Raw genomic sequence first — 15082 nt, forward strand, 5'->3', positions numbered from 1 at the left:
TGGTTTCCTCTACCTCGTTTCCGAGATGCCCTGGAGTGGTTTCTAAATACAGTCTTGATGTCCTCATAAGGCAGTTGGTAAATGTCCCCCCCAGCTAACATGTGAAGGGTATCTAAGAGATCTTCAGGGACTCCTCGGAGTAGGACCAACTTGAGGGATTCAGGGTCAAGTGTGCACCTGGCCCGCTTATAGCTTAGTTGGAACCTCTCCTCATAATCCTCTAAGGACTCATCATTTCCCATGGACATCCGAAAGATTTCCCCCTTTGTTTCCTTGGACCTACAGTAATCCCGGTACTTGGTGTTGAAGGCTTGCTGCATCTGAGCCCAAGTAGTGATACTATTCCCAGGTAAACCCATGAACCAGCGTAGTGCTGCATCCTTGAGAGTGGAAGGGAAAAGTTTCAACTTTTGCTCATCTTCAGTATAGTCATAGGTTCTACAAAGGACAAAAAACTCAAACAGGAAGGTATCTAGATCTTTAGTGGTCAACCCATGGAAGTGAGGTAAGGCGGAGGGGCTAATGTTTTTCATTTTCATCTCTCCATTGGTCTCTCGGATGGGGAAGGCACCTTCTATTTTCTCATCTTCTCTTCTATTGTCAGCCATAGCTTCAGATGGATTGGTCTCTAACTCTTCTTCTACTATAGGGTCTTTGGATATCTCAGGTTGTTCACCTATAGGTTCCTCTGGGTCACTGTCACCAAAGAAGAGAGAAGGGTGACTCAGTGATGTGGTGGGGGTGTTTGGTAGGAATTTGCCTGATCTATCTCGGTTCCTACGAGGCATGAAATGGAAAAGACTTTCTTTTTCTTTTTGCTTGCTTTTGCTTTGCTTTTCTTTTGGTACCTGCAAAACTGAGACAGATTGATCTACAACTAACTATGAAAGATGCAAAATTAACTGAAAGCAGGAAAGAACTAATCTACTTTGCTCAAAGAAATTGCAGAAAAGAAATGCTAGTCTATGAAAGCAAGAAATGCTAATCTATGAAAGCAGGAAATGCTAATCTATGAAAGCAGGAAATGTCTATGCTACTTTTGGAGAATGGAAATGAAGTAAACTACTAGCAGAAGGTAAGAGTAAGAAAGTGGAAGAAAAGCAACAATTACTAATACTCTGACGCTTCCCCGGCAATGGCGCCAAAAAGATGGTGAGCTCCAGTATTGTAGCAATAATGCTACAACTCCTGGGGCTTCCTGTCTCTTAATTTTATCAACCCGGTAGTTCGTACAAACTTGGAAGCGACGGTGCTGTATGCACAAGTACTAGCTCTTGTCGCAGCTGTCACTTGGTCAGCTGGCACAAGTCCGCTAGGGCTCAAGCCAACTTCTATAGGCTCACAGAAGAAGCTTTATCAATGATGGACGAAAGCTAGCTCAAAGAAGACTAATCTACTTGGCAAAAATGAACTGAAAGCAAATCAAAACATGAAACCCTAGGAAACCCTAATTTAACTAGTCTAACCTCTATGATGCAAAGAATGTGAAGGAAACTTCTACCAATGGTGCCATTACTTCTAATAAGTGAAAATGCATGAATCTAATCTACTTGCAGCATAAAAGACATGTTTTTGTATTTTTCCTTTAAGTGGATGGAGTGATTGTGATTTTGTGCTTATTAGGGTTTGGTTGTGCAGATGTGATGCGGAAGGAAGGGAAGCTTGGGAAAGGTTGGGGAGGCTAGGAGAGGTCCCCAGAGATCCTTAGCATCAGTCCACAGAGGTTCCTCACATTCAGAAGCTCAGCAACCGAGTGAGTGGCCTCCTACAGGATGTCTGCAGGGGATTCTATAGGAACCGCAGAGGTTTCTACAGGAAGTCTACAAATTTCTACAGGATGACCTACCGTGGATGTTTGAAGTGATGGAGGAGTGATGGAATGGTAGGGGAAGATGTGTAAGGTAGGAATAAGGTTGGTGATGGCTCAGGGGTGGAGAGGTAGGTTGGAGAACGAGTGTGTGAAGTGGGTTGATGGACGAAAGGTTATAACAACGAAATGTCTAAAGGATGGAGTTACGTGAGGAGTGGAGGGGTCTAGGAGATAACAGAGCGTAACAGAGGTCAAGAATATGGTTGTATGTGTGATCAAGACGAAGAAGGAGGTAATAGAATGAGGAAAAGCAGTGTAAATGAAACAAATGCTTATGACTGTCACCAAGATGAAAACTCATTAACCTAATCTACCTGAACTCAATGAACAACAAGATAAAGCGTATCAAGGAATGTGCATGAAGCAGGGATGAAGGTGTATGGTGCAAGAGTGAAGTGCATGGAAGGAATGATCATAAACGAGACTATGTTGCAGCATGTATAACGTGAAGAACTGCGTATTTTTGTGGCTGGTATAGGCGGCACTCCAATCTCCAAATAGAGATGGCAGTGGAGACTTTCTCAACCTTTTTTTGCTGGAGCTCCAATGTATTATCAACCTGCTAATCTAACTAAACAACCGAAATCAATTCAACCATAAACTAGTCCTATCTATACTCATGAAAATGACTAAATTACCAAACTGTGAATTCGAATTGCATGTGGAAATAAACAAACTCAAGGTGCTGGAACGAAATGCAAACACATTACAACACTGAGGAGATCTATTGCTCTCAGGTTGGGCCCTAACCTGAGAGCTATAGCTCCTTGAGAAAACTCAGAACTAGCTAAAAATCTGCCTTCTTTATTCATAATCTGATATCATGCCAAATTGGCTTACAAAAAGGAACAAAGACCGAGCTATGCTCAAAAATTACAATAGTAATGCGAGAGTTTCAACAACCTATCAAAGGCTACGGCCTCCATACTTATACAAAAACGATCATCCAACAAGTGTCCTTGATTTTAGGAGCTCGGCTGTCCAACTGAAGTTTAACTTGCTGATCCTGTAGGACAGTCATAATTGCGGTTCCTGTAGAACAGTTATAACTGTTGTTCCTGTAGAACACCTGGCTGCTTCTAAGCTCAGTGGGGAGATGGATTGGAGCTCGGAGTTCTTGGTGGGAAACACGAGGAGGGTCCCAAGGCTGTGGACATCCTCTCCTAAAAACCAGCAGTGCCACCTCCTTGTCTCCTTGTCTCCTTTTCACGTGGTCTTTTCTCCCTTTTAATGCAAAAAACCTGAAATCATAATGCATTAGTCACGTAGATAAAGTGTCTACCCTTCTTCCTACAAACAACACGAATAAACTAAGAAATGCATGCATAAGCAGTAAAAAGTGAATGGGTTGAGCAAAACAAGTAGGCCAAATGAGCCCAAATTATACCCAAAATTGGGGCTCATCAGGTACATGAAAATAACATTGGATGTCGATGAAGTGGATTTTCAGGTATTTGAGAGGTACCACAAATCAAGCATTATGCTTTGGTGGTTCAAACATTTCTCTACAGGGATATGTTGATGTAGATATGGTAGGTGATAGAAATAACAGGAGGAGAATAATAGGGTATGTGTCTACTGTAGGTGGAACAATTGTCAGTCGGGTCTCAAAAATACAAAGTGTTGTTTCACTCTCAATGATGAAAGCATAGTATGTTGCTACTACAGAGGCTAGTAAGGAAATGATTTGGTTACAAAGGTTTCTAGATGAATTGGGCAAGAAGCAGGAGTTGGGAAGGTTATACAATGAAAGCCAGAGTGCCATACATCTTGCAAAGAACTCTTCATTTCATTCCAAGACTAAAAATATATATCTCAACTACCATTTCATATGGTCAGCGTTGGAAGATGGATAGTTGAAGCTAGAAAAGATACACACTAGCCAAAATCTTGTAGATATGTTAACAAAAGTTGTAACCAGGGAGAAACTAAGATTCTACTCAGTTTTAATTGGTCTTCAAGTATGATGAAGAATATGAGAAACAACCAAGTCCAAAGTGGAGTCATTGTCTAGCAAATGAAGTGGTAGTGGAGCTGCTATAATGAGTCTCCAAGTGGGAGATTGTTGGGTGTGGAGCCTGATTATCTTCTTTATTTAGAGGTATTGCCACATTGGACCCTAGTTCATAATGTGGCTCCAACGCTACCCATAAAATGTTCACCGCCAAGTGATGCTAGGGGGCCAACGGTAATATATATCTTAGGAGGGATCATTGCCCGAAGGAATGGACCTAAGAGAGAGAGTGATGTCTATTAATATACGGGAGATGCAGCCTTATCATAGCCAAGTAGAATTGTTTCCTCATAGTGTGTGTTAAAATTTGGGGTGGGGTGAGAAACATCGTCTAGATATCATGTTAGTACCTTGAGATATAGGCCTTGGTTTTGGCCTGTAGTGTGAAAATTACAAAAGGGGAGAGCGGTGATGAATGTTGGGTGTGGAGACTGATTATCTTCATTATTGAGAGGTATTGCTGCATTGGACCCCAGTTCATAATGTGGTGGGAACACTGCCCGTAAATTGTTCACTGCCAGGGGGGTCCGGGGGGGGTGATGATGATTATTTGGATCCCCCCCCCCCTTGGCAAGGGATCGGGGAAATTGCCCCCGAAGCTAAAAATAGTTGTAAAATTGGCTTATAAAATGTTGTAATTTTTTAGTCAATCTGGGTTGTTCCTTAGGCAGAGATCTGACGGTAGAAGTTATGTTTAATTTAGGGGTTTTTTCCTTAGAAGGTAACCCATCGGTATATATGAGGGAATTGTATTGTGTGTATGTAGATTTGTATTCTAAGTGAGAAAGAGAGAGGTGATTATGTGAGAAGGAAGGGGGAATTACAGTGGATCTGGTGTAGGTTATATCTCTTCAATTTGTTGGATAATATAGAAGGAAGGATTGGCTATTTCTCTGTGGACATAACCCAAATTGGGTGAACCACATATATCTCTTTCTCTCTTGTTTTATGTGTTTTCTGTGTTTATATTTCTGCAATATATTTATGTGTTACATTCCTCTATAATATATAAGTTTCTAACAATGAAGACCAAGATGGAGAAGTATTTGTTAAATGACAAGTAGCGTCTGGCCGAATAGGTTGATGGTTGTGGGAATCACTCAAAGCCCCAATTGTGAGCCTAGTTCCAAATGGCTTCAGGGGTTTAGTGTTCAGGGACTTGGGGTGTAAGTTCAATGCATTCCTACTGACATTATGAAGTCTCAAATAAATTCATAAAACATATTTTATTCACAAAACAGATTATGAGGGAAACTAATGAGGCTCGTGCACAAAGATAGCATGGCCAATGTTATGTGGACATACACATTGACTTAACATATTACATGGTGATGGAAACTATGTTGAGTGAAAGTGATGTGAAACATGGTAAGTGATAAAGGTAATTTGGAGGGCCAAGTGGGATGAATCTATGTGACACATGTCATCCTTGGAGTGGGCCGCTTGAATGGTATGAAAGCATCTTAACATCATCTTAGGATGATGCTATCTCGAGACCTTAGAGGAAAAAGGGGAAATGACATAAGGAGTAGGCCAAGGTTGATGGAGCTAAGACCGATAGGATACTCCTTTGGTAGTTCACAACTATTTCAGCATTATGGGACCTTGGGGTATTATACCTAGGCAGGATTTATATTATGCATGGTAGGATAACAATGAAAGAAGGGTGAGATGCTGTAGCGAAGTTTAGAAAGACATGGCCTCCTATGCAGAACTACCATGATGATGGGGCAAGCCATGTGGGCCACCCTATGAATGCCATGTGGAAACCACGGTGATGTAGTAGGGTTTAAAAGGGCCCAAGTCTCCAATGGAAATAACTTTTGATCTGCTAATGAAATCCAGGAAAAAACTATATCACCAAAATGATATCTACAAATTGGATGAAATGGTGGAATATATTTTTAGATTCAAGGAAGTTGGAAATTAAGTAATTTTATAACCCCATTTCCATGATAGGACTATAAAGGTTGGGTTAAATTAATGTAACAACTCTTGCTCATATTGGAAGCTTTCAGGGGTTGGTTGGAGTGTTATAATCCTCACAAATTAGTTGAAAAAATCAAAGAAGAATTATCAAAAGTTAGAAACAGATGTTATTTCTCAAAGAAAATATTTATAGAAAATCGAGGCCAAATAGACTTGAATCTAAAATTTTGTAAATGATCAGATGGAATAAATAACATCCTCAATGTCCAATTGTTTCCAACAATTCAAACAATTCTACCTTGTAGATAACCCCATGTGATTACAAAGGGTGTGTCTATTTCATTAACTCCAGAAAAAGGAAGAATACCTTGATTGCGAAAATGCACTTAAAGGAAGAGTCATTCAGATTAATAGAGGCACTAAAAAGGGATGAATCAGAAAAGAAATAATCGCATCAGCTCCATGAATGGAATTAAAGGAAAATGAAAAGATTAATAAGGAAGGTAGCAAAGGTTCAGCAAAACAACTCCTCCGTGAAGATCATACACTCTCAAGTGCTTGGATTTATTTTCTGGTTACAATTATTCAGGTAATAACTTTGGAAATAATGTTAATAACTACCGAGCCCATGGATTTAATAGAAATGAATGTGTTATACCTAGTCAATTTTCAAATTTTAAATCTAGAAATTCCTACACTTGCGAGAATAATGCATTTTCTCTGCTCTTGGAAGAAACTGAGTGTTATAATTGTAACAATTTTGGGCAAAAATAAAGTCAATATAGAATTATACTCATGAATCCTCTTAGGAAATAATTTCCTAAGCAATTTCAACAACAAGAATACATAAAGAGGTGGAAGAACAAACTAGAAAATTCAGAGGAGTGTGGATTTTCATTATATGCCAGAAACCAAGCAAGAAAATCATATATTAATAATGGGTGCTCAAAGCACATGACAGGGGACAAGATTAAATTCCTCCCTCTAAAGGAGCATACAGGAGGAATTGTTACATTCATAAATAAAGCACTATCTAAGATAAAAGAAAAGGGGATTATCATTCTAAATGAAAGACAAGGGCTCAAAATGCTCTATATGTTGATGATGTAAAGAACAATCTATTGAGTGTAATTTAAATGTGTGACCATGGTTATGACATCACATTTTTCTGTAAGTATTGTGAAATTAGGAAATCCACATATCATAAAGTGATAACCAAAGTAATTAGAACTCCATGCAATGTATATGTATTTTATGGAAGCAGTAAAAAATGCTACATGGGAAAAAAGGATGAAACCTCGTTGTGGAACGTAAGAATGCAACATATACACGTTTACGACTTCGTAAAAATTAGCAACAAAGAAGCAATGAGAGGAAGGCCAAATTATCAAACCCAAATGATTCCATATGTAAATCATGCTAGCTTGGGAAATAAGCAAGTGTCTAACTCAAGACAAAAGAACATTCATCGTGTAGACCATTAGAGGTAGCTCACACATATATTTGTTCCTATTTGAACACAAAACTTAAGAGATACATATTTTATGCCTTTTATTGAAGACCATACATGATCCACGCGGATGTTGGTTGCTACCCGCTTATCCCACTTGGACCCCCACAACTATCTCTTTCAATCTTTCCTTAATTGCAGCACAATTTACTATTTTTGGCAGTTTTTTTGGGTCTTTAACTTCTAGAGTCGTAATGAGGCCTTAAATGATATTTCTTGAGAAAATGGGGGCAAACATGGGTCTATCACCCATGTTGTCCATTCGAAAGTTGTAGCTCTTGGATATATCCTTCTAATGAGGTTTTGCACGCATGAGATGAAGTTCATATGCCAAAGTTACAAACCTGATAATTTGATGTACCAATATACGCAAATGAGGCCCATAGTTTGTTCCTTCAACTCCTAGGGTTATGTTTTCAGATGTTTAGGATTTTCCATTGTTTTTGAACAATAAATAGGCCTTCAAACCTCATTTCAACATAGTTCAAAAGCATGTAGCCACCACATCTCTTCTTAGAGATAAGCTACCATCGCCCGAGCTAGTCTCATTTCCATTCTGTTTGTAAGCATATTTCATTATTTGATATTAATGAGAGGAAGTGTTTTCTGTGCTGCATCTCTGTATATATGGTTATAACTATAATTTGTTGCATTCATATTTAAATCCATATCAATGGTATTAGAGTAGTCTTCACTTTCTCTGTTTTTCTTTGCATTTCCCCAATGAGGTCAGGATATAAAGAGTTAGGGCTCGATCTGGTTGAACCTTTGCATGACTAGCCTCGTAAATCCTAACGACCTCCCATGGTGGATGAAAAGAAAGATGAGGGGACATGAGATCCTATCAAAATCTTGATCTAAGAAGCCCTTAAGTGACAAAGGAATGCGATGATGGAAAAATTTGCCCAGATCCTTCAGCGACTACCTAGTGGCAACGCATCTACTTCCAGTAGCTACTATGGAAATGCCACACCCTTTAAGGTACATGTTAACTTTGAAATCCCCATATTCGAGGGTTAGATAGATCTAGATGTCATAGATAAATGGCTAAATATGCTAGAAGGGTATTTTTATGTTCATGATTTTTCCAGCTGAGAAAGGATTACCTTTCCTCTTCTCAAGGTTGCCCCCCAAGTTAAGGACTCGTAGGAAACCTACTGCAAGAATAAGAATGAAAGTACAACCTCACTATTTTTAGTCGTACCCACTTGGAATTCATTTCGAGATTCCATAAAGGAGTAGTACTACCCTATCGGAAGATATGGGGATAAATACATAGAGTGGACCATGGTGTGGTAGGGAAGGGACGAAGATGTGCCAGATATTACCAACATTTTTCATACCATTCACACAAAGTTGGGTATCAAGGATTTTGAGTAGAATTTGGTACCACCACATCTACCTACATAGGTGCATCCAGGATGAGATGGAGTTCTAGGACATCTCCTCGCTTGGCATGTTGTACTGATACGATGTTAAGATCCAATAGAAGTTTAAACAGAAGAAGCGAGACTTTGGATTCGCGAATCTGAAGCAAGGGAAAGGCTTCCCTAAATCACAAAACCAAGGACAAAGCCAAGACGATGTGACCCATGACAACCTGATGAAGCCGCAAGAAAAGAAAAACACCACAAAGTCAAATAAGGACACAGGAAAGTGGTGTGATTTCCATAAGATCCCCACTGATAACATAAGTGTCGAGCCAAGCAGTCGTTGTTGGCCGAGTTGAAGGCTTTAGAATTATATGCATGTTTCGACCCTGATTAAGAACATGATAAGAGGAATGGAAAAGGGAACTAGATCATTGATGTGGAACCTAGTGCCATTGTTACTACCACCAAGATCCAAAAGAATGAGCCTGAACATCTAGAGGAGGGGGCGCATCTTTTCAACTAAAAAATGTGGGTGAATTCACTGCTGCAATTCATTGTCGACGGTGGTAGAGAAAAGAACCTAATTTCAGCAGAGGATGTGAAGCGGTTGGGCCTAATAACCATACCACACCTGCAATCATACAACATTGGGTGACTTCACCAAGGATGGGATCTCTGCATCTTCTAGCAATGTCACCTTCCCTATAGCATCAATCTCTTCAAAAATGAGGTATTATGATATGTTGCACCTCTTGATGTTTGTGATGTATTATTAGGCCAAATGTACTCATGGAAGTGACATGTTGTGTATGAGTCAAGGCCTCGCATTGTTATTATTTCTTTGGATAGTTAATTATATATGAGACAAGAGTTAGCATCACCTACCGCCATCTCTTTCATCTCTACTAAGAAATGTAGTAAGATCATCTCCCAGACTAGGAAATTCATTTTCTATTTGGTTCACTCCCAACGTAAGGGGAAGATCATAGCCACTTCCATGGCCCCCAGGAAGGTTCCTCCATGCAGTAGAAGTAGGTGGATATGATCATGAAAGAATATAGGAACATCTTCTCCTCACCCATAGGGCTACCGTTGCACTATTAGGTCAATCATTCCTTCGATCCCACTCCCAGGGAACCTCTACCCAACAGGTCGATTTATCGCCGCTCCATTCTGAAAAATGACAAGTACAAGCAGCGACAAGATCAAGATCAAGTGCCACTCAAGCTTCATGTGGGCAACAAAGTCTGGTTGCATCTATAGAAAGAACACCTTACAAGAATGAACCAGAAGCTCAGACCACTCTGATATGGTCCTTACACCATTACCAAGGTTTTGGGAAACAATTCTTTGGAGGACATCATTCCCCCATTTATTAGCTTGCACTAAGTGCTCAATGTGGACCGCCCTTAACCATCCTTCCCACCATTACTAGAAGCATCATAGATTCAGAACATCTCAACATGAGCCAAGTTCAACAGAAGCTTCCACATCTCGTGGATGCACTCAATGCAATGGGGACCATTGCTTCCTAAGGGGGACAGAATGATCCAGGTGGATGTTGGTGGCCACTCGCCTATCCCATTTGGACCCCACAATTGTCTATTTCAATTTTTGGTTTCCTTAATTGTAGCACAATTTACTATTTTTTGGTAGTTTTTTTTCAAGGCCTGAAATTCCGAAGCCATTTTGATGCACTAAACAACGTTTTTTAGGAAAACAGGGTCATCATATGTTATAGACCAATGTTGTCCATTCAAAAGATGTATTCCTTGGATAGATATTTCTAATGAGGTATTGTCCACATCAAACGAAGATCGTATGCCAAAGTTATGGCCATAGGAATTTGATGTACCAATTTACCTAAACGAGGCCCATAGTTTGGCACTTCATCTCCTAGGGTTAGGTTTTTGGATGTTTAGGCTTTTCCATTGTTTCTCAACAATAAATAGGACTTCGACCCTTTATTTCAACATAGTTTAGTGGCATGTAGACTCCACATCTCTTCTCAGAGATAAGATACCATCGCCCGAGCTAGTCTCATTTGCATTCTGTTTGTAAGCATATTTCATTATTTGATATTAATGAAAGGAAGTGTTATTTTTACTGTATCTCTCTATTTATGGTTATATCAATAATTTGTTGTGTTCCTGTTCAAATCTGGATCAATGGTATTAGAGCGATCTTCTCTTTCTCTTTTTTTCTTTGCATGTCCCCAACGAGGTCGATAAATAAGGAGTTAGGGCTTGATCTAGTTGAACCTTTGCAATACCAACCTCATAAATACTGATGGCCTCCCATAGTAGATGAAAAGAAAGACAAGGGCAGACGAGATCCTATCAAAATCTTGCTTGAAGAAGCCCTTGAGCAACAAAGCAATGCAATGATGGAAATATTTTCCCAAATCCTTTAGCGACTACCCAGGGGGTGACACATCTACCTCTAGAAACTACTAAATGCCACACCCTTTAAGGTACAAGTTAACTTTGAAATCCCCATATTCAAGCATTAGATAGATGCAGATGTTGTAGATGAATTATTAAATTTGCTAGAAGGGTATTTTTCTATTCATGATTTTTCCAACTGGGAAAAGATTACTTTCGCTCTTCTCAAGGCTTCCTCTAACGCTAAGAACTGGTGGGAAACCTACTACGAGCATAAGGATGAAAGTACAACCTCACTATTTTCAGCTGCACCCACATGGAATTCTTTCTGGGATGCCATAAAGGAGCAGTACTACTCTGTTGGAAGCTATGAGGATAAATACATAAAGTGGACCATGTTGTGGTACGGAAGGGACCAAGACATGCCAAACTTTACCAAAATTTTTCATACCCTTCACACCAAGTTGAGTATTAAGGATTCTGAGTGGAATTTGGTACTCAAATATCGCAGATGCCTACATAGGTGCATCTAGGATGAGATGGAGTTCCAGGACATCTCCTTGCTTGGCAAGACATTCCGATACACTATCAGTATCGAGCAGAATTTTAAAAATAAGAAGCGATACATTGGATTTATGAATCTGAAGCAAGGGAAAGGCTTCCCCAAACCATAAAACCAAAGACAAAGCCAAGATGGTCTGACCCAAGACAACCTGTCAAAGTCGCAAGAGAAGAACAACACCACGAAGTCAAAGAAGGACACAGGAAATTGGTGTGAGTTCCATAAGCACCCCACTCATAACACAAGTGAGTGTTAGGCCAAGCAGTAACTGGTAGCCAAGTTGAATGCTTTAGAATTAGATGCATGTTCTAACTTGATTCAGAACCTGACAAGAGGAATGAAAAATGGAAGAAGATCATTGATGCGGATCCTAGTGCCATTGTTTCTAGCACTAAGATCCAAAAGAATGAGCTTGAAGATACAAAGGAGGGGGAGCATATTTTCTGCTCATAAATGTGGGTGAAGCGTTCGTTGCTACAATTCATTATCAATGGTGGAAGCCAAAAGAACCACATTTAAGAAGAGGTCATGAAGAGGATGGGCCTATTAACCATACAACTCCCGCAACTGTATAATATCAGGTGGCTTCATCAAGAATGAGATCTCTAAGTCTGCCATCAATCTCACCTTCCCTACAACATCAAGTCCTTCACAGATGAGGTATTGTGTGATGTTGGTCCTACTGATGTTTTTGATGTATTATTAGGACAACCATACTTGTGGAAGCAACATGCTATGTATGAGTGAAGGCCATGTGTTGTTATTATTTCTTTGGGTAATTCATTATACGAGATACTAGAGGTATCCCCACCTACTCCCACCTCTTTGATCTCTGCTAAGAAATGTAGTAAGATCATCTCCTAGACTAGGAAATTCATTTTATTTCTAGTTCGCTCTCAAATTAAGGGGAAGTTCATACCCACATCCATGGTCCCCAGGAAGGGTTCCTCCACGCAGCAGAAGCAGATGGATATGGTCATGAAAGAATATAGGAACATCTTCTCCTCACCCATAGGGGTACTGTTTCATTTTTAGGTAAACAATTCATTCGATCTGACTCCCGGGGCACCTCTACTCAATAGGTCGATTTATCGTCACTCCATTCTAGAAAATGCCAAGCAAAAGAAGTGACATGATTAACATCGGGCGCCACATAAGTTTCAAGTGGGTGACAAAGTCTGGTTGCATATACAGAAAGAACGCCTTACAAGAGCCCATCAGAAGCTCAGACCACTCTGATATGGTCATTACACCATTACCAAGGTTGTGGGAAACAATAATTTGGAGGACAATATTTCCCCATTTATTGGCTTGCACCGAGTGTTCAATGTGGACCTCTCTCGACCATGCTTCCCACCATTACTAGAAGTATGAGAGATTGAAAACCATCTCACCAAGAACCAAGTTCAGCAAAATTTTCCCCATCTCATGGAAGCACTCAACGTAATGGGGACCATTGCTTCTTTAAGGGAGAGGAATGATCAAGGTGAAAGTTGGTGGCCACCCACCTATCCCACATGGATCCCCACAACTATCTCTTTCATTTTTTTAGTTTCCTTAATTGTGGCACAATTTAGTATTTTTGGCAATTTTTTCCAGGTTCTGAACTTTCGGGGCCATTTTGAGGCCCTAAGCGATATTTTTTGGGAAAACAGGGGCCAACAAGGGATATAACCTTGTGTTGGCCATTTGAAAGTTTTATTCCTCAGATGAATCTTTCTAAAGAGGTGTTTTACATGTTAAATGAAGATCGTATGTCAAAGTGACAGCCCCAACAAGTTGATGTACCAATTTTCGCAAACGAGGCCCATAGTTTGGCGGTTCATCTCCTAGGGTTACGTTTTGGGATGTTTATGGTTTTCTATTGTTTCTCAAGAATAAATAGGCCTTTGAGCTTCATTGCAACACAGTTCAGAGGCATGTAGCTGCCACATATCTTCTCAGAGATAAGCTACCATCATGCAAGCTAGTGTCATTTCCATTCTATTTGTAAGCATATTTCATTATTTGATATTAATGAAAGGAAGAGTTATTTTTGTTTCATCTCTATATTTATGGTTATATCTATAACTTTTTTTTGTTCCTGTTAAAATCCAGATAAATACAAGGGATACATCGATCATGCTACTTGAAGAAAAATTATAAGATTTTAGTAAGTAAAAGGTATGAAAGGCTCATGTTCAAAATCAAATGGACCTAAAGATAAAATGTTTGAGATCTAATATATGAGCATATTCTACATCAAATGAATTTAAGGAATTTTGTCATTTGCACAAAATTTGAAGGCATTACTTAGTGGCTATAACCCCTCAATAGAATGTAGTAGAAACAAAGTACAAAACATACGCAAGATGATAATAGCTATGATAGATGAAGAAAAAATTTCGAATTCCTCTTGTGGAGAATACACTCAAATAACTATCCATTTATCAAACATAGTTCAACTTAGACAAAATGGTGATAATACCCTATATGAGTTTTGGAAGGGTGGACCATCCTTAGTCAAGCATCTAATAGTCTATGGTAGAAAATGCTATATCAAGAGAAATGCATAGAATTTGGGTATGTTTGAACCTAGAGATAATGAAGGAATATCCATTGGTTACTCATTTAGAATCAAAGGCTACTAGTGCTATAACAAAATACTAAGAAAGATAGTGGAGTGTATTGGTGTGAGGATGGATTAAGAATTTCCATAAAAAGAAAAGCCACAAATCTACTAAAAATAATATGAACCAATAGGTGTTGATATAGAAAATGAATAAGAAGAAGTGCAAGATAAAGAAGAAGAATAAATGGCACCTCAAAAGCTCAAAATTCATCTATATATGTAGAAGAACAACATCATGGAATTCAAATACTTGGAAATAGAGAATTGGGAGTTTAGGCAAGGATGAAATTAATAAGCACCACTGGACACAAAAATATGGCACTCTTCTCTAAAGTAGAACCCAAATGTTTTAACTAGACCAATGAAGATAAGCATTGGATAAAATTAATGAATGAGGAATTAGTCTAGATGGAGAAACATGACCCTTGGGAACTAGTTCCTAGACGAAAATACAAAAATGTCACTGGAACCAAGTGCGTCTATAAAAGAAACATGAATGAATATGAAGAAGTAGTGAGAAATAAATCTCGATTGGTATCCAAACGGTATCCAAGGATGGAAAGACTTAATTTTGAGGAAACCTTTTCCCTTGTAGTTAGACTAGAGGCAATAAGAATTCTATTGGAATTTTCTTTCCATATAGAATTTAAAGTATATGAGATGGATGTCAACTAATACTTCATAAATGGTGATCTCGAAGAGGAAAGGTACACTTAGAATCCAAAGGGATTTCAATTTTCAGAAGATGCATATAAAGTATGTATACTAAAGAAAGGACTATATCGATAAAAAAGGACCAAGAGTGTAGTACTTATAGTTGGATAGATGT

The sequence above is a fragment of the Pinus tabuliformis genome, chromosome 7 (genome assembly GCF_031772625.1).
Source record: "Pinus tabuliformis cultivar Carrire ecotype Pingquan chromosome 7, CPIR1, whole genome shotgun sequence".
Taxonomy (NCBI): domain Eukaryota; kingdom Viridiplantae; phylum Streptophyta; class Pinopsida; order Pinales; family Pinaceae; genus Pinus; species Pinus tabuliformis.